We start from the raw sequence: 26,610 nt of genomic DNA, 5'->3' as shown, positions 1-26,610 counted from the left end.
GGTTTTAAATTACTGCTAACCAGAACTCCTAAATCCTTTTCGCAATCGGTAGTATTAAGATTTACAATATTTAGTTTATATGTGGCATGGTTATTTAACTGCCCTACATTTAGAACTTTGCATTTGTCAATATTAAACTGCATCTGCCACTTCTCCGACAATTGCGTCAGTCTAATCAAATCATCCTAGAGTGCTCTAATGTCCTCATTAGAATGAATTGGACGGCCTGTTTTGGTGTCATCAGCAAATTTGCTTATGTCGCTATTTATTCCCTCATCTATATCGTTTATGTAAATTGTGAACAACAACGGGCCCAACACTGACCCCTGAGGAACACCGCTTGTGACGTGCCCCCATTCTGATTTCTCCCCATTTATGCAAACTCTCTGCCGCCTATTTGTCAGCCATGCCTCTACCCAGAAAAAAATTTCTCCTATTCCGTGTGCCCTAAGTTTCCTCAATAGCCTCTGGTTTGGAACTCTATCGAAAGCCTTACTGAAGTCCATATACACAATATCATATGCATTACCATGATCTACCTCCTCAAACACCTTAGTGAAAAAAGTTAGTAAATTCGTAAGACAGGAACGCTCCTTTGTAAAACCGTGTTGAGAATCATTAATCAATCTGTGCCTGTCAAGATGGTTACGAATTGCTTCGGCAATTATTGATTCCATAAATTTTCCCACTATGTAGGTAAGGCTTATTGGTCTATAGTTCGAAGCCAAGGACCTGTCACCTGCCTTGTAAATAGGTATTACATTTGCTATTTTCCACTTATCAGGCACTATGCCAGTTTGTTGTGATATGTTAAAAAGATTAGCCAAAGGTATGCTAAGTTTCTCTTTACATTCCTTTAACATCCTTGCAAACAGTTCATCAGGACCTGGGGATTTGTTAGGTTTTAGTTTCTCTATTTGTCTGAGGACCATGTCGCTAGTTACCGCAATCGTACAGAGTTTATTATCATCCTGTTCTACGTAATCTATTATTTCAGGAATATCGCTAGTATTTTCCTGGGTGAAAACTGAGAGGAAGTAGGTATTTAGAATTTCACACATATCCTTGTCACTGCCAGTGATCTGACCTGAGTTACTCTTAAGTGGGCCAATTTTGTCCCTAATCTTACTTCTGTATACCTGAAAGAACCCTTTTGGGTTAGTCTTTGAATCCCTTGCGACCTTAGCCTCATAATCCCTTTTTGCTGCTCTTATTCTTTTTTTTATTTCTCTCTTAAATTGAATATATTGATTTCTTAACTGCCCCTCCCCTCTTTTGATACGCCTATATATGCCTCTCTTTTGACCAATGAGATGTTTTAATCTATTGTTCATCCATTTGGGATCATTTTTGTTAGATCTAATTTCCTTACTCGGAACAAAAGTTGTCTGGGCAGCTAGAACTATGCTCAGAAAAACGTCATATTGGCAACCAAGATCACCTACCTGACCCATAGTCAGGACATCCCAATTTAGCCCACCCAAGTAATTTTTCAGTCCCATGAAGTCGACCAAGCGAAAATCTGGGACAGAAATTTGATTGCAGTTAACTGGGTAATTCCATGATATATTGAAACTAAGTGATTTGTGGTCACTTTCCCCAAGCTCATCATTAACCTCAAGATTATTAATTAGTGAATCTTTGTTGGCAAGAACCAAGTGAAGCAGATTGTTTCCTCTAGTTGGTTCTGTCACAACCTGTTCTAAAGAGCAATCCTGAACCGTATCAAGAAAGTCACCAGACTCAAGATTTCCTGTCATATTGTTCCAATCAATTTGTCTAAAGTTAAAATCTCCCATTATCACAACATTTTCATATCTAGATGCCTTATGAATTTTGTCCCATAACAGCTTACAGCCCTCCCTACCAAGGTTTGGGGGCCTATAAATCACACCCAAAATTAATTTGTCACGACCCTCGAGAAACTGTAGCCAAACCGATTCTGTGTTCGATGTTTCTAATCTTATATCATGTCTAAGACAACAATTTAAATTTTCTCTGACATACATCGCCACCCCACCACCCTTCCTGTTGACCCTATCAGTGTGGAATAGTTTATAACCCTATATGTTGCATTCAGAAGGCATTTCTCTATCTTTCAGGTTGAACCAGGTCTCTGCTATACCAATAATATCTATATTACCTACACTTGCAAGTAATCTTAGCTCATCTATCTTATTTCTTAGACTCCTATAATTTGTATAGTAAACCTTAAGGGAGCTAGTCACTCGTTGCCCTCTACTATCTCTCTTTGTTTGTTGATCAGTTGATTTCCCATTACTAGCAACTTTATTTTGAATATTGTGAATAACTGTGAATAACTTGAATAACTGTGGTAGATGTAGAAGCTATCTAACAACTGTGGTAGATGTGGAAGTTATGTAACAACTGTGGTAGATGTGGAAGTTATGTAACAACTGTGGTAGATGTAGAAGTTATGTAACAACTGTGGTAGATGTGGAAGTTATGTAACAACTGTGGTAGATGTGGAAGTTATGTAACAACTGTGGTAGATGTAGAAGTTATATAACAACTGTGGTAGATGTGGAAGTTATGTAACTGGTAGATGTGGAAGTTATGTAACAACTGTGGTAGATGTAGAAGTTATGTAACAACTGTGGTAGATGTAGAAGTTATGTAACAACTGTGGTAGATGTGGAAGTTATGTAACAACTGTGGTAGATGTGGAAGTTATGTAACAACTGTGGTAGATGTAGAAGTTATGTAACTGTGGTAGATGTAGAAGTTATGTAACTGTGGTAGATGTGGAAGTTATGTAACAACTGTGGTAGATGTAGAAGTTATGTAACAACTGTGGTAGATGTAGAAGTTATGTAACAACTGTGGTAGATGTGGAAGTTATGTAACAACTGTGGTAGATGTAGAAGTTATGTAACAACTGTGGTAGATGTAGAAGTTATGTAACAACTGTGGTAGATGTAGAAGTTATGTAACAACTGTGGTAGATGTAGAAGTTATGTAACAACTGTGGTAGATGTGGAAGTTATGTAACAACTGTGGTAGATGTAGAAGTTATGTAACAACTGTGGTAGATGTGGAAGTTATTTAACAACTGTGGTAGATGTGGAAGTGGTAGATGTAACAACTGTGGTAGATGTAGAAGTTATGTAACAACTGTGGTAGATGTAGAAGTTATGTAACAACTGTGGTAGATGTAGAAGTTATGTAACAACTGTGGTAGATGTAGAAGTTATGTAACAACTGTGGTAGATGTAGAAGTTATGTAACAACTGTGGTAGATGTGGAAGTTATGTAACAACTGTGGTAGATGTGGAAGTTATGTAACAACTGTGGTAGATGTAGAAGTTATGTAACAACTGTGGTAGATGTGGAAGTTATGTAACAACTGTGGTAGATGTGGAAGTTATGTAACAACTGTGGTAGATGTGGAAGTTATGTAACTGTGGTAGATGTGGAAGTTATGTAACAACTGTGGTAGATGTGGAAGTTATGTAACAACTGTGGTAGATGTGGAAGTTATGTAACAACTGTGGTAGATGTGGAAGTTATGTAACAACTGTGGTAGATGTGGAAGTTATGTAACAACTGTGGTAGATGTGGAAGTTATGTAACAACTGTGGTAGATGTGGAAGTTATGTAACAACTGTGGTAGATGTGGAAGTTATGTAACTGTGGTAGATGTGGAAGTTATGTAACTGTGGTAGATGTAGAAGTTATGTAACAACTGTGGTAGATGTGGAAGTTATGTAATATGTAACAACTGTGGTAGATGTGGAAGTTATGTAACTGTGGTAGATGTAGAAGTTATGTAACAACTGTGGTAGATGTAGAAGTTATGTAACAACTGTGGTAGATGTGGAAGTTATGTAACAACTGTGGTAGATGTGGAAGTTATGTAACAACTGTGGTAGATGTAGAAGTTATGTAACAACTGTGGTAGATGTGGAAGTTATGTAACAACTGTGGTAGATGTAGAAGTTATGTAACAACTGTGGTAGATGTAGAAGTTATGTAACAACTGTGGTAGATGTGGAAGTTATGTAACAACTGTGGTAGATGTAGAAGTTATGTAACAACTGTGGTAGATGTAGAAGTTATGTAACAACTGTGGTAGATGTGGAAGTTATGTAACAACTGTGGTAGATGTAGAAGTTATGTAACTGTGGTAGATGTGGAAGTTATGTAACAACTGTGGTAGATGTAGAAGTTATGTAACAACTGTGGTAGATGTAGAAGTTATGTAACAACTGTGGTAGATGTAGAAGTTATGTAACAACTGTGGTAGATGTAGAAGTTATGTAACTGTGGTAGATGTGGAAGTTATGTAACAACTGTGGTAGATGTGGAAGTTATGTAACAACTGTGGTAGATGTAGAAGTTATGTAACAACTGTGGTAGATGTAGAAGTTATGTAACAACTGTGGTAGATGTGGAAGTTATGTAACAACTGTGGTAGATGTAGAAGTTATGTAACAACTGTGGTAGATGTGGAAGTTATGTAACAACTGTGGTAGATGTAGAAGTTATGTAACAACTGTGGTAGATGTAGAAGTTATGTAACAGATGTGGTAGATGTTGAAGTAATTTAACAACTGTGGTAGATGTGGAAGTTATGTAACAACTGTGGTAGATGTAGAAGTTATGTAACAACTGTGGTAGATGTGGAAGTTATGTAACAACTGTGGTAGATGTAGAAGTTATGTAACTGTGGTAGATGTGGAAGTTATGTAACAACTGTGGTAGATGTAGAAGTTATGTAACAACTGTGGTAGATGTAGAAGTTATGTAACAACTGTGGTAGATGTGGAAGTTATGTAACAACTGTGGTAGATGTGGAAGTTATGTAACAACTGTGGTAGATGTAGAAGTTATGTAACAACTGTGGTAGATGTAGAAGTTATGTAACAACTGTGGTAGATGTGGAAGTTATGTAACAACTGTGGTAGATGTAGAAGTTATGTAACAACTGTGGTAGATGTGGAAGTTATGTAACAACTGTGGTAGATGTAGAAGTTATGTAACAACTGTGGTAGATGTGGAAGTTATGTAACAACTGTGGTAGATGTGGAAGTTATGTAACAACTGTGGTAGATGTGGAAGTTATGTAACAACTGTGGTAGATGTAGAAGTTATGTAACTGTGGTAGATGTGGAAGAAGTTATGTAACAACTGTGGTAGATGTGGAAGTTATGTAACAACTGTGGTAGATGTAGAAGTTATGTAACAACTGTGGTAGATGTAGAAGTTAGATGTAAAGTTATGTAACAACTGTGGTAGATGTAGAAGTTATGTAACAACTGTGGTAGATGTGGAAGTTATGTAACAACTGTGGTAGATGTAGAAGTTATGTAACAACTGTGGTAGATGTGGAACAACTGTGGTAGATGTAGAAGTTATGTAACAACTGTGGTAGATGTGGAAGTTATGTAACAACTGTGGTAGATGTGGAAGTTATGTAACAACTGTGGTAGATGTGGAAGTTATGTAAGAACTGTGGTAGATGTAGAAGTTAAAGATGTGGAAGTTATGTAACAACTGTGGTAGATGTAGAAGTTATGTAACTGTGGTAGATGTGGAAGTTATGTAACTGTGGTAGATGTAGAAGTTATGTAACAACTGTGGTAGATGTAGAAGTTATGTAACAACTGTGGTAGATGTGGAAGTTATGTAACAACTGTGGTAGATGTAGAAGTTATGTAACAACTGTGGTAGATGTAGAAGTTATGTAACAACTGTGGTAGATGTGGAAGTTATGTAACAACTGTGGTAGATGTGGAAGTTATGTAACAACTGTGGTAGATGTAGAAGTTATGTAACAACTGTGGTAGATGTGGAAGTTATGTAACAACTGTGGTAGATGTAGAAGTTATGTAACAACTGTGGTAGATGTGGAAGTTATGTAACAACTGTGGTAGATGTAGAAGTTATGTAACAACTGTGGTAGATGTGGAAGTTATGTAACAACTGTGGTAGATGTGGAAGTTATGTAACAACTGTGGTAGATGTGGAAGTTATGTAACAACTGTGGTAGATGTAGAAGTTATGTAACAACTGTGGTAGATGTGGAAGTTATGTAACTGTGGTAGATGTAGAAGTTATGTAACAACTGTGGTAGATGTAGAAGTTATGTAACAACTGTGGTAGATGTGGAAGTTATGTAACAACTGTGGTAGATGTAGAAGTTATGTAACAACTGTGGTAGATGTGGAAGTTATGTAACAACTGTGGTAGATGTAGAAGTTATGTAACAACTGTGGTAGATGTAGAAGTTATGTAACTGTGGTAGATGTGGAAGTTATGTAACAACTGTGGTAGATGTGGAAGTTATGTAACAACTGTGGTAGATGTAGAAGTTATGTAACAACTGTGGTAGATGTGGAAGTTATGTTATGTAACAACTGTGGTAGATGTAGAAGTTATGTAACAACTGTGGTAGATGTGGAAGTTATGTAACAACTGTGGTAGATGTGGAAGTTATGTAACAACTGTGGTAGATGTAGAAGTTATGTAACAACTGTGGTAGATGTGGAAGTTATGTAACAACTGTGGTAGATGTAGAAGTTATGTAACAACTGTGGTAGATGTGGAAGTTATGTAACAACTGTGGTAGATGTAGAAGTTATGTAACAACTGTGGTAGATGTAGAAGTTATGTAACAACTGTGGTAGATGTAGAAGTTATGTAACAACTGTGGTAGATGTAGAAGTTATGTAACAACTGTGGTAGATGTGGAAGTTATGTAACAACTGTGGTAGATGTGGAAGTTATGTAACAACTGTGGTAGATGTGGAAGTTATGTAACAACTGTGGTAGATGTGGAAGTTATGTAACAACTGTGGTAGATGTAGAAGTTATGTAACAACTGTGGTAGATGTGGAAGTTATGTAACAACTGTGGTAGATGTGGAAGTTATGTAACAACTGTGGTAGATGTAGAAGTTATGTAACAACTGTGGTAGATGTAGAAGTTATGTAACTGTGGTAGATGTGGAAGTTATGTAACAACTGTGGTAGATGTGGAAGTTATGTAACAACTGTGGTAGATGTAGAAGTTATGTAACAACTGTGGTAGATGTGGAAGTTATGTAACAACTGTGGTAGATGTGGAAGTTATGTAACAACTGTGGTAGATGTAGAAGTTATGTAACAACTGTGGTAGATGTGGAAGTTATGTAACAACTGTGGTAGATGTGGAAGTTATGTAACAACTGTGGTAGATGTGGAAGTTATGTAACAACTGTGGTAGATGTGGAAGTTATGTAACAACTGTGGTAGATGTGGAAGTTATGTAACAACTGTGGTAGATGTAGAAGTTATGTAACAACTGTGGTAGATGTAGAAGTTATGTAACAACTGTGGTAGATGTGGAAGTTATGTAACAACTGTGGTAGATGTGGAAGTTATGTAATAACTGTGGTAGATGTGGAAGTTATGTAACAACTGTGGTAGATGTGGAAGTTATGTAACAACTGTGGTAGATGTAGAAGTTATGTAACAACTGTGGTAGATGTAGAAGTTATGTAACAACTGTGGTAGATGTGGAAGTTATGTAACAACTGTGGTAGATGTGGAAGTTATGTAACAACTGTGGTAGATGTGGAAGTTATGTAACTGTGGTAGATGTAGAAGTTATGTAACAACTGTGGTAGATGTGGAAGTTATGTAACAACTGTGGTAGATGTAGAAGTTATGTAACAACTGTGGTAGATGTGGAAGTTATGTAACAACTGTGGTAGATGTGGAAGTTATGTAACAACTGTGGTAGATGTGGAAGTTATGTAACAACTGTGGTAGATGTGGAAGTTATGTAACAACTGTGGTAGATGTGGAAGTTATGTAACAACTGTGGTAGATGTGGAAGTTATGTAACAACTGTGGTAGATGTAGAAGTTATGTAACAACTGTGGTAGATGTAGAAGTTATGTAACAACTGTGGTAGATGTAGAAGTTATGTAACAACTGTGGTAGATGTGGAAGTTATGTAACTGTGGTAGATGTAGAAGTTATGTAACAACTGTGGTAGATGTGGAAGTTATGTAACTGTGGTAGATGTGGAAGTTATGTAACAACTGTGGTAGATGTAGAAGTTATGTAACAACTGTGGTAGATGTAGAAGTTATGTAACAACTGTGGTAGATGTGGAAGTTATGTAACAACTGTGGTAGATGTGGAAGTTATGTAACTGTGGTAGATGTGGAAGTTATGTAACAACTGTGGTAGATGTAGAAGTTATGTAACAACTGTGGTAGATGTGGAAGTTATGTAACAACTGTGGTAGATGTGGAAGTTATGTAACAACTGTGGTAGATGTGGAAGTTATGTAACTGTGGTAGATGTGGAAGTTATGTAACTGTGGTAGATGTGGAAGTTATGTAACAACTGTGGTAGATGTGGAAGTTATGTAACAACTGTGGTAGATGTGGAAGTTATGTAACAACTGTGGTAGATGTGGAAGTTATGTAACAACTGTGGTAGATGTAGAAGTTATGTAACAACTGTGGTAGATGTAGAAGTTATGTAACAACTGTGGTAGATGTGGAAGTTATGTAACTGTGGTAGATGTAGAAGTTATGTAACAACTGTGGTAGATGTAGAAGTTATGTAACAACTGTGGTAGATGTGGAAGTTATGTAACTGTGGTAGATGTGGAAGTTATGTAACAACTGTGGTAGATGTAGAAGTTATGTAACTGTGGTAGATGTGGAAGTTATGTAACAACTGTGGTAGATGTGGAAGTTATGTAACAACTGTGGTAGATGTGGAAGTTATGTAACAACTGTGGTAGATGTGGAAGTTATGTAACTGTGGTAGATGTGGAAGTTATGTAACAACTGTGGTAGATGTAACAACTGTGGTAGATGTAGAAGTTAAGTTATGTAACAACTGTGGTAGATGTGGAAGTTATGTAACAACTGTGGTAGATGTGGAAGTTATGTAACAACTGTGGTAGATGTAGAAGTTATGTAACAACTGTGGTAGATGTGGTTATGTAACAACTGTGGTAGATGTAAGTTATGTAACAACTGTGGTAGATGTGGAAGTTATGTAACAACTGTGGTAGATGTGGAAGTTATGTAACAACTGTGGTAGATGTGGAAGTTATGTAACTGTGGTAGATGTGGAAGTTATGTAACAACTGTGGTAGATGTGGAAGTTATGTAACAACTGTGGTAGATGTGGAAGTTATGTAACAACTGTGGTAGATGTGGAAGTTATGTAACAACTGTGGTAGATGTGGAAGTTATGTAACAACTGTGGTAGATGTGGAAGTTATGTAACAACTGTGGTAGATGTGGAAGTTATGTAACAACTGTGGTAGATGTGGAAGTTATGTAACAACTGTGGTAGATGTGGAAGTTATGTAACAACTGTGGTAGATGTGGAAGTTATGTAACAACTGTGGTAGATGTGGAAGTTATGTAACAACTGTGGTAGATGTGGAAGTTATGTAAGAACTGTGGTAGATGTAGAAGTTATGTAACAACTGTGGTAGATGTGGAAGTTATGTAACAACTGTGGTAGATGTAGAAGTTATGTAACAACTGTGGTAGATGTGGAAGTTATGTAACAACTGTGGTAGATGTGGAAGTTATGTAACAACTGTGGTAGATGTGGAAGTTATGTAACAACTGTGGTAGATGTGGAAGTTATGTAACAACTGTGGTAGATGTGGAAGTTATGTAACAACTGTGGTAGATGTGGAAGTTATGTAACTGTGGTAGATGTGGAAGTTATGTAACAACTGTGGTAGATGTGGAAGTTATGTAACAACTGTGGTAGATGTGGAAGTTATGTAACAACTGTGGTAGATGTGGAAGTTATGTAAAAACTGTGGTAGATGTGGAAGTTATGTAACAACTGTGGTAGATGTAGGAAGTTATGTAACAACTGTGGTAGATGTGGAAGTTATGTAACAACTGTGGTAGATGTGGAAGTTATGTAACAACTGTGGTAGATGTGGAAGTTATGTAACAACTGTGGTAGATGTGGAAGTTATGTAACAACTGTGGTAGATGTAGAAGTTATGTAACTGTGGTAGATGTAGAAGTTATGTAACAACTGTGGTAGATGTGGAAGAAACTGTTATGTAAAGTTATGTAACAACTGTGGTAGATGTGGAAGTTATGTAACAACTGTGGTAGATGTGGAAGTTATGTAACAACTGTGGTAGATGTAGAAGTTATGTAACTGTGGTAGATGTGGAAGTTATGTAACTGTGGTAGATGTAGAAGTTATGTAACAACTGTGGTAGATGTGGAAGTTATGTAACAACTGTGGTAGATGTGGAAGTTATGTAACAACTGTGGTAGATGTAGAAGTTATGTAACTGTGGTAGATGTGGAAGTTATGTAACAACTGTGGTAGATGTGGAAGTTATGTAACAACTGTGGTAGATGTGGAAGTTATGTAACAACTGTGGTAGATGTGGAAGTTATGTAACAACTGTGGTAGATGTAGAAGTTATGTAACTGTGGTAGATGTGGAAGTTATGTAACAACTGTGGTAGATGTGGAAGTTATGTAACAACTGTGGTAGATGTGGAAGTTATGTAACAACTGTGGTAGATGTGGAAGTTATGTAACAACTGTGGTAGATGTAGAAGTTATGTAACTGTGGTAGATGTGGAAGTTATGTAACAACTGTGGTAGATGTGGAAGTTATGTAACAACTGTGGTAGATGTAGAAGTTATGTAACTGTGGTAGATGTGGAAGTTATGTAACAACTGTGGTAGATGTGGAAGTTATGTAACAACTGTGGTAGATGTAGAAGTTATGTAACAACTGTGGTAGATGTGGAAGTTATGTAACAACTGTGGTAGATGTGGAAGTTATGTAACAACTGTGGTAGATGTAGAAGTTATGTAACTGTGGTAGATGTGGAAGTTATGTAACAACTGTGGTAGATGTGGAAGTTATGTAACTGTGGTAGATGTAGAAGTTATGTAACAACTGTGGTAGATGTGGAAGTTATGTAACAACTGTGGTAGATGTGGAAGTTATGTAACTGTGGTAGATGTAGAAGTTATGTAACTGTGGTAGATGTAGAAGTTATGTAACAACTGTGGTAGATGTGGAAGTTATGTAACAACTGTGGTAGATGTAGAAGTTATGTAACTGTGGTAGATGTGGAAGTTATGTAACAACTGTGGTAGATGTAGAAGTTATGTAACAACTGTGGTAGATGTGGAAGTTATGTAACTGCGGTGGATGTAGAAGTTATGTAACTGTGGTAGATGTGGAAGTTATGTAACTGTGGTAGATGTAGAAGTTATGTAACAACTGTGGTAGATGTAGAAGTTATGTAACAACTGTGGTAGATGTAGAAGTTATGTAACAACTGTGGTAGATGTGGAAGTTATGTAACAACTGTGGTAGATGTGGAAGTTATGTAACAACTGTGGTAGATGTGGAAGTTATGTAACAACTGTGGTAGATGTAGAAGTTATGTAACTGTGGTAGATGTGGAAGTTATGTAACTGTGGTAGATGTAGAAGTTATGTAACAACTGTTGTAGATGTAGAAGTTATGTAACAACTGTGGTAGATGTAGAAGAAGTTATGTAACAACTGTGGTAGATGTAGAAGTTATGTAACTGTGGTAGATGTGGAAGTTATGTAACAACTGTGGTAGATGTAGAAGTTATGTAACAACTGTGGTAGATGTTGAAGTTATGTAACAACTGTGGTAGATGTGGTTATGTAACAACTGTGGTAGATGTAGAAGTTATGTAACTGTGGTAGATGTAGAAGTTATGTAACAACTGTGGTAGATGTGGAAGTTATGTAACTGTGGTAGATGTAGAAGTTATGTAACAACTGTGGTAGATGTAGAAGTTATGTAACAACTGTGGTAGATGTGGAAGTTATGTAACTGTGGTAGATGTAGAAGTTATGTAACAACTGTGGTAGATGTAGAAGTTATGTAACAACTGTGGTAGATGTAGAAGTTATGTAACAACTGTGGTAGATGTGGAAGTTATGTAACTGTGGCAGATGTAGAAGTTATGTAACAACTGTGGTAGATGTGGAAGTTATGTAACTGTGGTAGATGTAGAAGTTATGTAACAACTGTGGTAGATGTAGAAGTTATGTAACTGTGGTAGATGTGGAAGTTATGTAACAACTGTGGTAGATGTGGAAGTTATGTAACAACTGTGGTAGATGTAGAAGTTATGTAACAACTGTGGTAGATGTGGAAGTTATGTAACAACTGTGGTAGATGTGGAAGTTATGTAACAACTGTGGTAGATGTAGAAGTTATGTAACAACTGTGGTAGATGTGGAAGTTATGTAACTGTGGTAGATGTAGAAGTTATGTAACAACTGTGGTAGATGTAGAAGTTATGTAACAACTGTGGTAGATGTGGAAGTTATGTAACTGTGGCAGATGTAGAAGTTATGTAACAACTGTGGTAGATGTGGAAGTTATGTAACTGTGGTAGATGTAGAAGTTATGTAACAACTGTGGTAGATGTAGAAGTTATGTAACTGTGGTAGATGTGGAAGTTATGTAACAACTGTGGTAGATGTGGAAGTTATGTAACAACTGTGGTAGATGTAGAAGTTATGTAACAACTGTGGTAGATGTGGAAGTTATGTAACAACTGTGGTAGATGTGGAAGTTATGTAACAACTGTGGTAGATGTAGAAGTTATGTAACAACTGTGGTAGATGTAGAAGTTATGTAACAACTGTGGTAGATGTAGAAGTTATGTAACAACTGTGGTAGATGTAGAAGTTATGTAACAACTGTGGTAGATGTAGAAGTTATGTAACTGTGGTAGATGTGGAAGTTATGTAACAACTGTGGTAGATGTGGAAGTTATGTAACAACTGTGGTAGATGTGGAAGTTATGTAACAACTGTGGTAGATGTGGAAGTTATGTAACAACTGTGGTAGATGTAGAAGTTATGTAACAACTGTGGTAGATGTGGAAGTTATGTAACAACTGTGGTAGATGTGGAAGTTATGTAACAACTGTGGTAGATGTAGAAGTTATGTAACAACTGTGGTAGATGTGGAAGTTATGTAACAACTGTGGTAGATGTAGAAGTTATGTAACAACTGTGGTAGATGTGGAAGTTATGTAACTGTGGTAGATGTGGAAGTTATGTAACAACTGTGGTAGATGTGGAAGTTATGTAACAACTGTGGTAGATGTAGAAGTTATGTAACAACTGTGGTAGATGTGGAAGTTATGTAACAACTGTGGTAGATGTGGAAGTTATGTAACAACTGTGGTAGATGTAGAAGTTATGTAACAACTGTGGTAGATGTGGAAGTTATGAAACAACTGTGGTAGATGTGGAAGTTATGTAACAACTGTGGTAGATGTGGAAGTTATGTAACAACTGTGGTAGATGTGGAAGTTATGTAACAACTGTGGTAGATGTAGAAGTTATGTAACAACTGTGGTAGATGTAGAAGTTATGTAACAACTGTGGTAGATGTGGAAGTTATGTAACAACTGTGGTAGATGTGGAAGTTATGTAACAACTGTGGTAGATGTAGAAGTTATGTAACTGTGGTAGATGTGGAAGTTATGTAACTGTGGTAGATGTGGAAGTTATGTAACAACTGTGGTAGATGTGGAAGTTATGTAACAACTGTGGTAGATGTGGAAGTTATGTAACAACTGAGATAATCATAGAATAGTTATATAACTCACAACTGCGGTAGATGATGTAGATTAGTTATAACTCGCTAAACTTGATGATAACTTAGATGATTGTATAACAACCTTGTCCCCACACAAGCTAGGTCACCACCACAACTACCATCACCACCACAACTACCATCACCACCACAACTACCATCACCACCACAACTACCATCACCACCACAACTACCATCACCACCACAACTACCATCACCACTACCACCATCACCACCACAACTACCACCATCACCACCACAACTACCACTATCACCACCACAACTACCACCATCACCACCACAGCTACCACCATCACCACCACAGCTACCACCATCACCACCACAGCTACCACCATCACCACCACAGCTACCACCATCACCACCACAGCTACCATCACCACCACAACTACCATCACCACAACTACCACCATCACCACAACTACCACCATCACCACCACAACTACCATCACCACCACAACTACCATCACCACCACAACTACCACCATCACCACAACTACCACCATCACCACAACTACCATCACCACAACTACCATCACCACCACAACTACCACCATCACCACCACTACCACCATCACCACCACAACTACCACCATCACCACAGCTACCACCATCACCACCACAGCTACCACCATCACCACCACAGCTACCACCATCACCACCACAGCTACCACCATCACCACCACAGCTACCATCACCACCCCAGCTACCACCATCACCACCCCAGCTACCACCATCACCACCACAGCTACCACCATCACCACCACAACTACCACCATCACCACAGCTACCACCATCACCACCACAGCTACCACCATTACCACCACAGCTACCACCATCACCACCACAGCTACCACCATCACCACCACAGCTACCACCATCACCACCACAGCTACCACCATCACCACCACAGCTACCACCATCACCACCACAACTACCATCACCACCACAACTACCATCACCACAACTACCATCATCACCACAACTACCATCATCACCACAACTACCATCACCACCACAACTACCATCACCACCACAACTACCACCATCACCACAACTACCACCATCACCACAACTACCACCACCACCACAGCTACCACCATCACCACCACAGCTACCACCATCACCACCACAGCTACTACCATCACCACCACAGCTACCACCATCACCACCACAACTACCACCATCACCACCACAGCTACCACCATCACCACCACAGCTACCACCATCACAGCTACCACCATCACGCCACAGCTACCACCATCACACCATAACTACCACCATCACACTACAACTACCACCATCACACCACAACTACCACCACACCACAATTACCACCATCACACCACAACTACCACCATCACACCACAACTACCATCACAACTATCACTACCACAACTACCATCACCACAACTACCACCACCACAGCTACCACCATCACCACAGCTACCATCACCACAGCTACCACCATCACCACAACTACCACCATCACAGCCACCATCATCACCACAACTACCATCACCACAACTACCACCACCACAGCTACCATCACCACCACAGCTACCACCATCACCACCACAGCTACCACCATCACCACCACAGCTACCATCACCACCACAGCTGCCACCATCACCACCACAGCTACCATCACCACCACAGCTACCATCACCACCACAGCTGCCACCATCACCACCACAGCTACCACCATCACCACCACAGCTACCATCACCACCACAGCTACCACCATCACCACCACAGCTACCACCATCACCACCACAGCTACCATCACCACCACAGCTGCCACCATCACCACCACAGCTACCATCACCACCACAGCTACCATCACCACAACTACCATCATCACCACCACAACTACCACCATCACCATCACAACTACCACCATCACCACCACAGCTACCATCACCACCACAGCTACCACCATCACCACAGCTACCAACATCACCACAGCTACCATCATCACCACAACTACCATCACAACTACCATCACCCCCACTACAACTACCATCACCACCACAACTTCCATCACCTCTACCACCATCACCACAGCTACAATCACCACAACTATCACTATCACTACCACAACTACCACAATTACCACTACCACAACTACCACCACCACAACTACCACCATCATCACCACAACTATCACTACCACAACTATCACTACTACCACTACTACAACTACCACCACCATCACAACTATCACTATCACCACCACCACAATTACCACTACCACAACTATCACCACCACCACGCTGGTAGAAGGGACCTTGTGTAGGGGTAACTGATGCCCCCTCCCCCTCCCCCTCCCCCTCCCCCTACACCTCCCCCTCCCCCTCCACCTCCACCTCCTCCAATCAGTCCATTACACAATATACAATAATCATAAGTCCTTAAGAACTCGCATTATTTCCCAGGTGCTGGTCAGGGACTCTTGATCAGATGACTTGGAGCAAACTTCTTCCCTCGGTCACTCTGATTGGCTCTCATTCTCCAGGCGTTTTGTGGCCCATAAGAGTCTAGCGTTTCTACTTGAATATAATAAGTGTGCCAAGCCTCGTCTTGCTTCAACCTGCCATTTTTTATCTTTTAATGTCCAGGATATTTTCTGGTGTACCATTACAGCGCTGTATGACCCCTCACGGGTTTACCACTTTTGTCATGAATAAATGTATAAATTAAATTCACGTATCCCTGGAGCAAATAAACATTTAATTTAACCCAGTTTGTCCTCTCTCCCCCTCTACTCTTCCCTCCTCCCTCTCTCCTCTCCAACACTGGTTAAGAGGCACTTAAGTGTTAAGAGGCACCTAAGTGTTAAGAGGCACCTAAGTGTTAAGAGGCACCTAAGTGTTAAGAGGCACCTAAGTATTAAGAGCCACCTAAGTGTTAAGAGGCACCTAAGTGTTAAGAGGCACCTAAGTGTTAAGAGGCACCTAAGTGTTAAGAGGCACCTAAGTGTTAAGAGGCACCTAAGTGTTAAGAGGCACCTAAGTGTTAAGAGCCACCTAAGTGTTAAGAGGCACCTAAGTGTTAAGAGGCACCTAAGTGTTAAGAGGCACCTAAGTGTTAAGAGGCACCTAAGTGTTAAGAGGCACCTAAGTGTTAAGAGGCACCTAAGTATTAAGAGCCACCTAAGTGTTAAGAGGCACCTAAGTGTTAAGAGGCACCTAAGTGTTAAGAGGCACCTAAGTGTTAAGAGGCACCTAAGTGTTAAGAGGCACCTAAGTGTTAAGAGGCACCTAAGTGTTAAGGGCCACCTAAGTGTTAAGAGGCACCTAAGTGTTAAGAGGCACCTAAGTGTTAAGTTAAGAGGCACCTAAGTGTTAAGAGGCACCTAAGTGTTAAGAGGCACATAAGTTCCCCACTCTTCTAATAACATGTTCAGTTTTCCACTATAATCTACCTTGGCCATAATTACTATCACATTTGCTTTGTTTCGTAAGGTGACGTCCAGGATCTTTCTTTAATTCATGTTATTACCTGGAGTTTGCCTGGAGAGAGTTCCGGGGGTCAACGCCCCCGCGGCCCGGTCTGTGACCAGGCCTCCTGGTGGATCAGAGCCTGATCAACCAGGCTGTTACTGCTGCCTGCACGCAAACCAACGTACGAGCCACAGCCTGGCTGGTCAGGTAGCGACTTTAGGTGCTTGTCCAGTGCCAGCTTGAAGACTGCCAGGAGTCTGTTGGTAATCTAGCATAACTTAACAAATCTTTGAGGACATTTGTGTTACAGACCTCTGCAACAATTGTTTTGCAGAGGTCTGCAACACAATTTTCCTCAAAGATTTAAGTAATATCCTGAATTAAAAAAAGATCCTGGACGTCACCTTACGAAACAAAGCAAATGTGATAGTAATTATGGCCAAGGTAGATTATAGTGGAAAACTGAACATGTTATTAGAAGAGTGGGGAACTTATGTGCCTCTTAACACTTAGGTGCATCTTAACACTTAGGTGCCTCGTAACACTTAGGTGCCTCGTAACACTTAGGTGCCTCTTAACACTTAGGTGGTTCTTAACACTTAGGTGCCTCTTAACACTTAGGTGGTTCTTAACACTTAGGTGCCTCTTAACACTTAGGTGGTTCTTAACACTTAGGTGCCTCTTAACACTTAGGTGGTTCTTAACACTTAGGTGCCTCTTAACACTTAGGTGCCTCTTAACACTTAGGTGCCTCTTAACACTTAGGTGCCTCTTAACACTTAGGTGGTTCTTAACACTTAATGCCTCTTAACACTTAGGTGCCTCTTAACACTTAGGTGGCTCTTAACACTTAGGTGGCTCTTAACACTTAGGTGCCTCTTAACACTTAGGTGGCTCTTAACACTTAGGTGGCTCTTAACACTTAGGTGCCTCTTAACACTTAGGTGCCTCTTAACACTTAGGTGCCTCTTAACACTTAGGTGCCTCTTAACACTTAGGTGCCTCTTAACACTTAGGTGCCTCTTAACACTTAGGTGGCTCTTAATACTTAGGTGCCTCTTAACACTTAGGTGCCTCTTAACACTTAGGTGGCTCTTAACACTTAGGTGGCTCTTAACACTTAGGTGGCTCTTAACACTTAGGTGCCTCTTAACTTAGGTGGCTCTTAACACTTCAGAAATTACAATCATCCACCCACTCTTCCTCTGGTATTTTTCCTTGTCTTTCACGTATTTTCACGTCGTCTAAGGTTACATCAACAATAACAATACCGTGACTGAAACGACACACAAATAACACACATAAGAGAATGAAACTAATGACGACGTTTCGGTCCGACTTGGATCAATGGTCCAAGTCTGACCGAAACGTCGTCGTAAGCTTCTCTCTTTTATGTGCGGGTTATTTCTGTATCGTTCCAGTCACGGTATTGTGCCTTTTTTTGTTATTAACTATTTTCTAATTAATGGTCCAAGTCGGACCGAAACGTCATGAGTTTCATTCCTTTATGTGGAGGCCATTTGTGTAGTGACGCTATATCGCTGACTTTAATTGTAGATTGTTGTTGCCTATGTATATAAGATGCTTGTGTTATAACTACTGTGAGTATTTAGGATGATCATTATATGCTTGGACATTTAAATGACATTTAAATGTCATCTTCTAAATAATATATTTTAAATTCTGGTCCAAATTACAATTGTGTATGGTCACCGCCGACCAGTATAACCGACCGTCATCACTAAGAGGACAATCTCTTCCTAAACCCGTTTTAAGTTCTTCAACATTTTACCAGAAAATAAGTGCAGTTGGGGGAGCAAATAAGACACCAAGTTTTCCCCTGATTTACAATTTGTTTTTGTTCAGCTTCCTGACTAGAAAATTAAGTCACTGTGGCAGAATGTAAACTTTTATTGAGACAACGTTAAGCTTGAAGTCTCCGAGCGTAACATTGTCTAGTATGATTCATCTGGTGGGTATTAAGACTGTATTTACAATGATAACTGGTAGTCTTAACACTACAGTTACAAGTGTAACTGGTAGTGTTAGCACTACAGTTACGAGTGTAACTGGTAGTGTTAGCACTACAGTTACAAGTGTAACTGGTAGTCTTAACACTACAGTTACAAGTGTAACTGGTAGCATTAGCACTACAGTTACAAGTGTAACTGGTAGTCTTAACACTACAGTTACAAGTGCAACTGGTAGTGTTAGCACTACAGTTACAAGTGTAACTGGTAGTCTTAACACTACAGTTACAAGTGTAACTGGTAGTCTTAACACTACAGTTACAAGTGTAACTGGCAGCGTTGACACTACAGTTACAAGCGTAACTGGCAGCGTTAACACTACAGTTACAAGTGTAACTGGCAGCGTTAACACTACAGTTACAAGCGTAACTGGCAGCGTTAACACTACAGTTACAAGCGTAACTGGCAGCGTTAACACTACAGTTACAAGCGTAACTGGCAGCGTTAACACTACCAGTTACAAGCGTAACTGGCAGCGTTGACACTACCAGTTACAAGCGTAACTGGCAGCGTTAATACTACAGTTACAAGCGTAACTGGCAGCGTTAACACTACAGTTACAAGCGTAACTGGCAGCGTTAACACTACAGTTACAAGTGTAACTGGTAGCGTTGACACTACCAGTTACAAGCGTAACTGGCAGCGTTAACACTACAGTTACAAGCGTAACTGGCAGCGTTAACACTACAGTTACAAGCGTAACTGGCAGCGTTAACACTACAGTTACAAGTGTAACTGGTAGCGTTGACACTACCAGTTACAAGCATAACTGGCAGCGTTAACACTACCAGTTACAAGCGTAACTGGCAGCGTTAACACTACAGTTACAAGCGTAACTGGCAGCGTTAACACTACAGTTACAAGCGTAACTGGCAGCGTTAACACTACAGTTACAAGCGTAACTGGCAGCGTTAACACTACAGTTACAAGCGTAACTGGCAGCGTTAACACTACAGTTACAAGTGTAACTGGCAGCGTTAACACTACAGTTACAAGCGTAACTGGCAGCGTTAACACTACAGTTACAAGCGTAACTGGCAGCGTTAACACTACAGTTACAAGCGTAACTGGCAGCGTTAACACTACAGTTACAAGTGTAACTGGCAGCGTTAACACTACAGTTACAAGTGTAACTGGCAGCGTTAACACTACAGTTACAAGTGTAACTGGCAGCGTTAACACTACAGTTACAAGCGTAACTGGTAGCGTTAACACTACAGTTACAAGAGTAACTGGCAGCGTTAACACTACAGTTACAAGTGTAACTGCCAGCGTTAACACTACAGTTACAAGCGTAACTGGCAGCGTTAACACTACAGTTACAAGCGTAACTGGCAGCGTTAACACTACAGTTACAAGCGTAACTGGCAGCGTTAACACTACAGTTACAAGCGTAACTGGCAGCGTTGACACTACCAGTTACAAGCGTAACTGGCAGCGTTAGCACTACAGTTACAAGCGTAACTGGCAGCGTTAACACTACAGTTACAAGTGTAACTGGTAGCGTTAACACTACAGTTACAAGTGTAACTGGTAGCGTTGACACTACCAGTTACAAGCGTAACTGGCAGTGTTAACACTACCAGTTACAAGCGTAACTGGCAGCGTTAACACTACAGTTACAAGCGTAACTGGCAGCGTTGACACTACCAGTTACAAGCGTAACTGGCAGCGTTAACACTACAGTTACAAGCGTAACTGGCAGCGTTAACACTACAGTTACTAGTGTAACTGGTAGCGTTGACACTACCAGTTACAAGCGTAACTGGCAGCGTTAACACTACCAGTTACAAGCGTAACTGGCAGCGTTAACACTACAGTTACAAGCGTAACTGGTAGCGTTGACACTACCAGTTACAAGCGTAACTGGCAGCGTTAACACTACAGTTACAAGCGTAACTGGCAGCGTTAACACTACAGTTACAAGCGTAACTGGCAGCGTTAACACTACAGTTACAAGCGTAACTGGCAGCGTTAACACTACAGTTACAAGCGTAACTGGCAGCGTTAACACTTCAGTTACAAGCGTAACTGGCAGCGTTAACACTACAGTTACAAGCGTAACTGGCAGCGTTAACACTACAGTTACAAGCGTAACTGGCAGCGTTAACACTACAGTTACAAGCGTAACTGGCAGCGTTAACACTACAGTTACAAGTGTAACTGGCAGCGTTAACACTACAGTTACAAGCGTAACTGGCAGCGTAAACACTACAGTTACAAGCGTAACTGGCAGCGTTAACACTACAGTTACAAGCGTAACTGGCAGCGTTAACACTACAGTTACAAGTGTAACTGGCAGCGTTAACACTACAGTTACAAGTGTAACTGGCAGCGTTAACACTACAGTTACAAGTGTAACTGGCAGCATTAACACTACAGTTACAAGTGTAACTGGCAGCGTTAACACTACAGTTACAAGCGTAACTGGCAGCGTTAACACTACAGTTACAAGCGTAACTGGCAGCGTTAACACTACAGTTACAAGCGTAACTGGCAGCGTTAACACTACAGTTACAAGCGTAACTGGCAGCGTTAACACTACAGTTACAAGCGTAACTGGTAGCGTTAACACTACAGTTACAAGTGTAACTGGCAGCGTTAACACTACAGTTACAAGTGTAACTGCCAGCGTTAACACTACAGTTACAAGCGTAACTGGCAGCGTTAACACTACAGTTACAAGCGTAACTGGCAGCGTTAACACTACAGTTACAAGCGTAACTGGCAGCATTAACACTACAGTTACAAGCGTAACTGGCAGCGTTGACACTACCAGTTACAAGCGTAACTGGCAGCGTTAACACTACAGTTACAAGCGTAACTGGCAGCGTTAACACTACAGTTACAAGTGTAACTGGTAGCGTTAACACTACAGTTACAAGTGTAACTGGTAGCGTTGACACTACCAGTTACAAGCGTAACTGGCAGTGTTAACACTACCAGTTACAAGCGTAACTGGCAGCGTTAACACTACAGTTACAAGCGTAACTTGCAGCGTTAACACTACAGTTACAAGCGTAACTGGCAGCGTTAACACTACAGTTACTAGTGTAACTGGTAGCGTTGACACTACCAGTTACAAGCGTAACTGGCAGCGTTAACACTACCAGTTACAAGCATAACTGGCAGCGTTAACACTACAGTTACAAGCGTAACTGGTAGCGTTGACACTACCAGTTACAAGCGTAACTGGCAGCGTTAACACTACAGTTACAAGCGTAACTGGCAGCGTTAACACTACAGTTACAAGCATAACTGGCAGCGTTAACACTACAGTTACAAGCGTAACTGGCAGCGTTAACACTACAGTTACAAGCGTAACTGGCAGCGTTAACACTTCAGTTACAAGCGTAACTGGCAGCGTTAACACTACAGTTACAAGCGTAACTGGCAGCGTTAACACTACAGTTACAAGCATAACTGGCAGCGTTAACACTACAGTTACAAGCGTAACTGGCAGCGTTAACACTACAGTTACAAGTGTAACTGGCAGCGTTAACACTACAGTTACAAGCATAACTGGCAGCGTAAACACTACAGTTACAAGCGTAACTGGCAGCGTTAACACTACAGTTACAAGTGTAACTGGCAGCGTTAACACTACAGTTACAAGTGTAACTGGCAGCGTTAACACTACAGTTACAAGTGTAACTGGCAGCGTTAACACTACAGTTACAAGTGTAACTGGCAGCGTTAACACTACAGTTACAAGTGTAACTGGCAGCGTTAACACTACAGTTACAAGTGTAACTGGCAGCGTTAACACTACAGTTACAAGCGTAACTGGCAGCGTTAACACTACAGTTACAAGCGTAACTGGCAGCGTTAACACTACAGTTACAAGCGTAACTGGCAGCGTTAACACTACAGTTACAAGCGTAACTGGCAGCGTTAACACTACAGTTACAAGCGCACCTGGCAGCGTTGACACTACCAGTTACAAGCGCACCTGGCAGCGTTGACACTACCAGTTACAAGCGCACCTGGCAGCGTTGACACTACCAGTTACAGGCGCACCTGGCAGCGTTGACACTACCAGTTACAAGCGCACCTGGCAGCGTTGACACTACCAGCTACAAGCGTAACTGGCAGCGTTGACACTACCAGTTACAAGCGCACCTGGCAGCGTTGACACTACCAGCTACAAGCGTAACTGGCAGCGTTGACACTACCAGTTACAAGCGCACCTGGCAGCGTTTACACTACCAGTTACAAGCGTAACTGGCAGCGTTGACACTACCAGTTACAAGCGCACCTGGCAGCGTTGACACTACCAGCTTCAAGCGTAACTGGCAGCGTTGACACTACCAGTTACAAGCGCAACTGGCAGCGTTGACACTACCAGTTACAAGCGCAACTGGCAGCGTTGACACTACCAGTTACAAGCGCACCTGGCAGCGTTCACACTACCAGTTACAAGCGCACCTGGCAGCGTTGACACTACCAGTTACAAGCGCACCTGGCAGCGTTGACACTACCAGTTACAAGCGCACCTGGCAGCGTTGACACTACCAGCTACAAGCGCAACTGGCAGCGTTGACACTACCAGTTATGAGAAGTGTCAGTAGTGATCCATGTTACAAGTTCCTGGGTACACACCCACTCATTCCTCCTCAAATAGTTGATTAACCTATTTTTAAAGCCACGGGAAGTATTTATTACACGTCTTCAAATCTTGCCATAGCAACGCTTCCTTATATCCTTTCCAAATCTAAATTTATCCAACAGTATTCGTAGTTTTTATTAAGATTTAAATGAAATCGTTAAAAGAATTTGCAACGAGAGAGAGTTGGCAGCGATAGCATTTTGCTCATTGGTATGTTGACCTTGAGGTATATTAATATAGTGATTCTGTTATAGTGCCACAGCCTGCTGGTAAAGGTGACTACACAACACTTTTCTAAACAACCACTACCACACAACTTGACATTCATACTAAGTTTTTTTCAACACATCGGCCAAAAAATTAAACACTTATTGATTGAGTGACTGTCTCGCCTGAAATCCTCAGACATTATAATTCAAATGACCCTCTGAACTACATCCCCACCCCTTCGTCGAAGTGCAGGCACTGTACTTTCCACCTCCAGGACTGCAATATCCCAATCTCTCCGTCAGCGTGCAGGTACTGTACTTCACACTGCCAGGTCTGCAACATCACTTCTCTGTCAAGAGTGCAGGTACTGTACTTCACACTGCCAGGTCTGCAACATCACTTCTCTGTCAAGAGTGCAGGTACTGTACTTCACACTGCCATGACTGCAACATCACTTCTCTGTCAAGAGTGCAGGTACTGTACTTCACACTGCCATGACGGCAACATCACTTCTCTGTCAGCGTGCAGGTACTGTACTTCACACTGCCATGACGGCAACATCACTTCTCTGTCAGCGTGCAGGTACTGTACTTCACACTGCCATGACTGCAACATCACTTCTCTGTCAAGAGTGCAGGTACTGTACTTCACACTGCCATGACTGCAACATCACTTCTCTGTCAAGAGTGCAGGTACTGTACTTCACACTGCCATGACGGCAACATCACTTCTCTGTCAGCGTGCAGGTACTGTACTTCACACTGCCAGGTCTGCAACATCACTTCTCTGTCAAGAGTGCAGGTACTGTACTTCACACTGCCAGGTCTGCAACATCACTTCTCTGTCAAGAGTGCAGGTACTGTACTTCACACTGCCATGACTGCAACATCACTTCTCTGTCAAGAGTGCAGGTACTGTACTTCACACTGCCAGGTCTGCAACATCACTTCTCTGTCAAGAGTGCAGGTACTGTACTTCACACTGCCAGGTCTGCAACATCACTTCTCTGTCAAGAGTGCAGGTACTGTACTTCACACTGCCATGACTGCAACATCACTTCTCTGTCAAGAGTGCAGGTACTGTACTTCACACTGCCATGACGGCAACATCACTTCTCTGTCAGCGTGCAGGCACTGTACTTCACACTGCCAGGTCTGCAACATCACTTCTCTGTCAGCGTACAGGCACTGTACTTCACACTGCCAGGTCTGCAACATCACTTTTCTGTCAGCGTGCAGGCACTGTACTTCACACTGCCATGACTGCAACATCACTTCTCTGTCAGCGTGCAGGCACTGTACTTCACACTGCCAGGTCTGCAACATCACTTCTCTGTCAGCGTACAGGCACTGTACTTCACACTGCCAGGTCTGCAACATCACTTTTCTGTCAGCGTGCAGGCACTGTACTTCACACTGCCAGGTCTGCAACATCACTTTTCTGTCAGCGTGCAGGCACTGTACTTCACACTGCCAGGTCTGCAACATCACTTTTCTGTCAGCGTGCAGGCACTGTACTTCACACTGCCATGACTGCAACATCACTTCTCTGTCAGCGTGCAGGCACTGTACTTCACACTGCCATCACTGCAACATCACTTCTCTGTCAGCGTACAGGCACTGTACTTCACACTGCCATCACTGCAACATCACTTCTCTGTCAGCGTACAGGCACTGTACTTCACACTGCCATCACTGCAACATCACTACTCTGTCAGCGTGCAGGTACTGTACTTCACACTGCCATCACTGCAACATCACTACTCTGTCAGCGTGCAGGTACTGTACTTCACACTGCCATCACTGCAACATCACTTCTCTGTCAGCGTGCAGGCACTGTACTTCACACTGCCATCACTGCAACATCACTACTCTGTCAGCGTGCAGGTACTGTACTTCACACTGCCATCACTGCAACATCACTACTCTGTCAGCGTACAGGTACTGTACTTCACACTGCCATCACTGCAACATCACTACTCTGTCAGCGTGCAGGTACTGTACTTCACACTGCCATCACTGCAACATCACTTCTCTGTCAGCGTGCAGGCACTGTACTTCACACTGCCAGGTCTGCAACATCACTTCTCTGTCAGCGTACAGGCACTGTACTTCACACTGCCATCACTGCAACATCACTTCTCTGTCAGCGTACAGGCACTGTACTTCACACTGCCATCACTGCAACATCACTTCTCTGTCAGCGTACAGGCACTGTACTTCACACTGCCAGGTCTGCAACATCACTTCTCTGTCAGCGTACAGGCACTGTACTTCACACTGCCATCACTGCAACATCACTTCTCTGTCAGCGTACAGGCACTGTACTTCACACTGCCAGGTCTGCAACATCACTTCTCTGTCAGCGTGCAGGCACTGTACTTCACACTGCCAGGTCTGCAACATCACTTCTCTGTCAGCGTGCAGGCACTGTACTTCACACTGCCATGACTGCAACATCACTTCTCTGTCAGCGTACAAGCACTGTACTTCACACTGCCATGACTGCAACATCACTTCTCTGTCAGCGTACAGGCACTGTACTTCACAGTGCCATGACTGCAACATCACTTCTCTGTCAGCGTACAGCCACTGTACTTCACACTGCCATCACTGCAACATCACTTCTCTGTCAGCGTACAGCCACTGTACTTCACACTG

General features: G+C 41.5%; 1 long non-coding RNA gene across 1 annotated transcript in view; it reads left to right on the top strand.

Moving 5' to 3' along the window:
• LOC138852559 (uncharacterized) overlaps positions 1–26,610 on the top strand; it is a 106,075-nt gene that overhangs the window by 9,733 nt on the left and 69,732 nt on the right. The window lies entirely within an intron of this gene.

The sequence above is a fragment of the Cherax quadricarinatus genome, chromosome 11, assembly GCF_038502225.1.
Source record: "Cherax quadricarinatus isolate ZL_2023a chromosome 11, ASM3850222v1, whole genome shotgun sequence".
Classification (NCBI taxonomy): domain Eukaryota; kingdom Metazoa; phylum Arthropoda; class Malacostraca; order Decapoda; family Parastacidae; genus Cherax; species Cherax quadricarinatus.
Note: the sequence above shows the minus strand (reverse complement) of the source record. Positions and strands in the feature narration are given on the sequence as shown.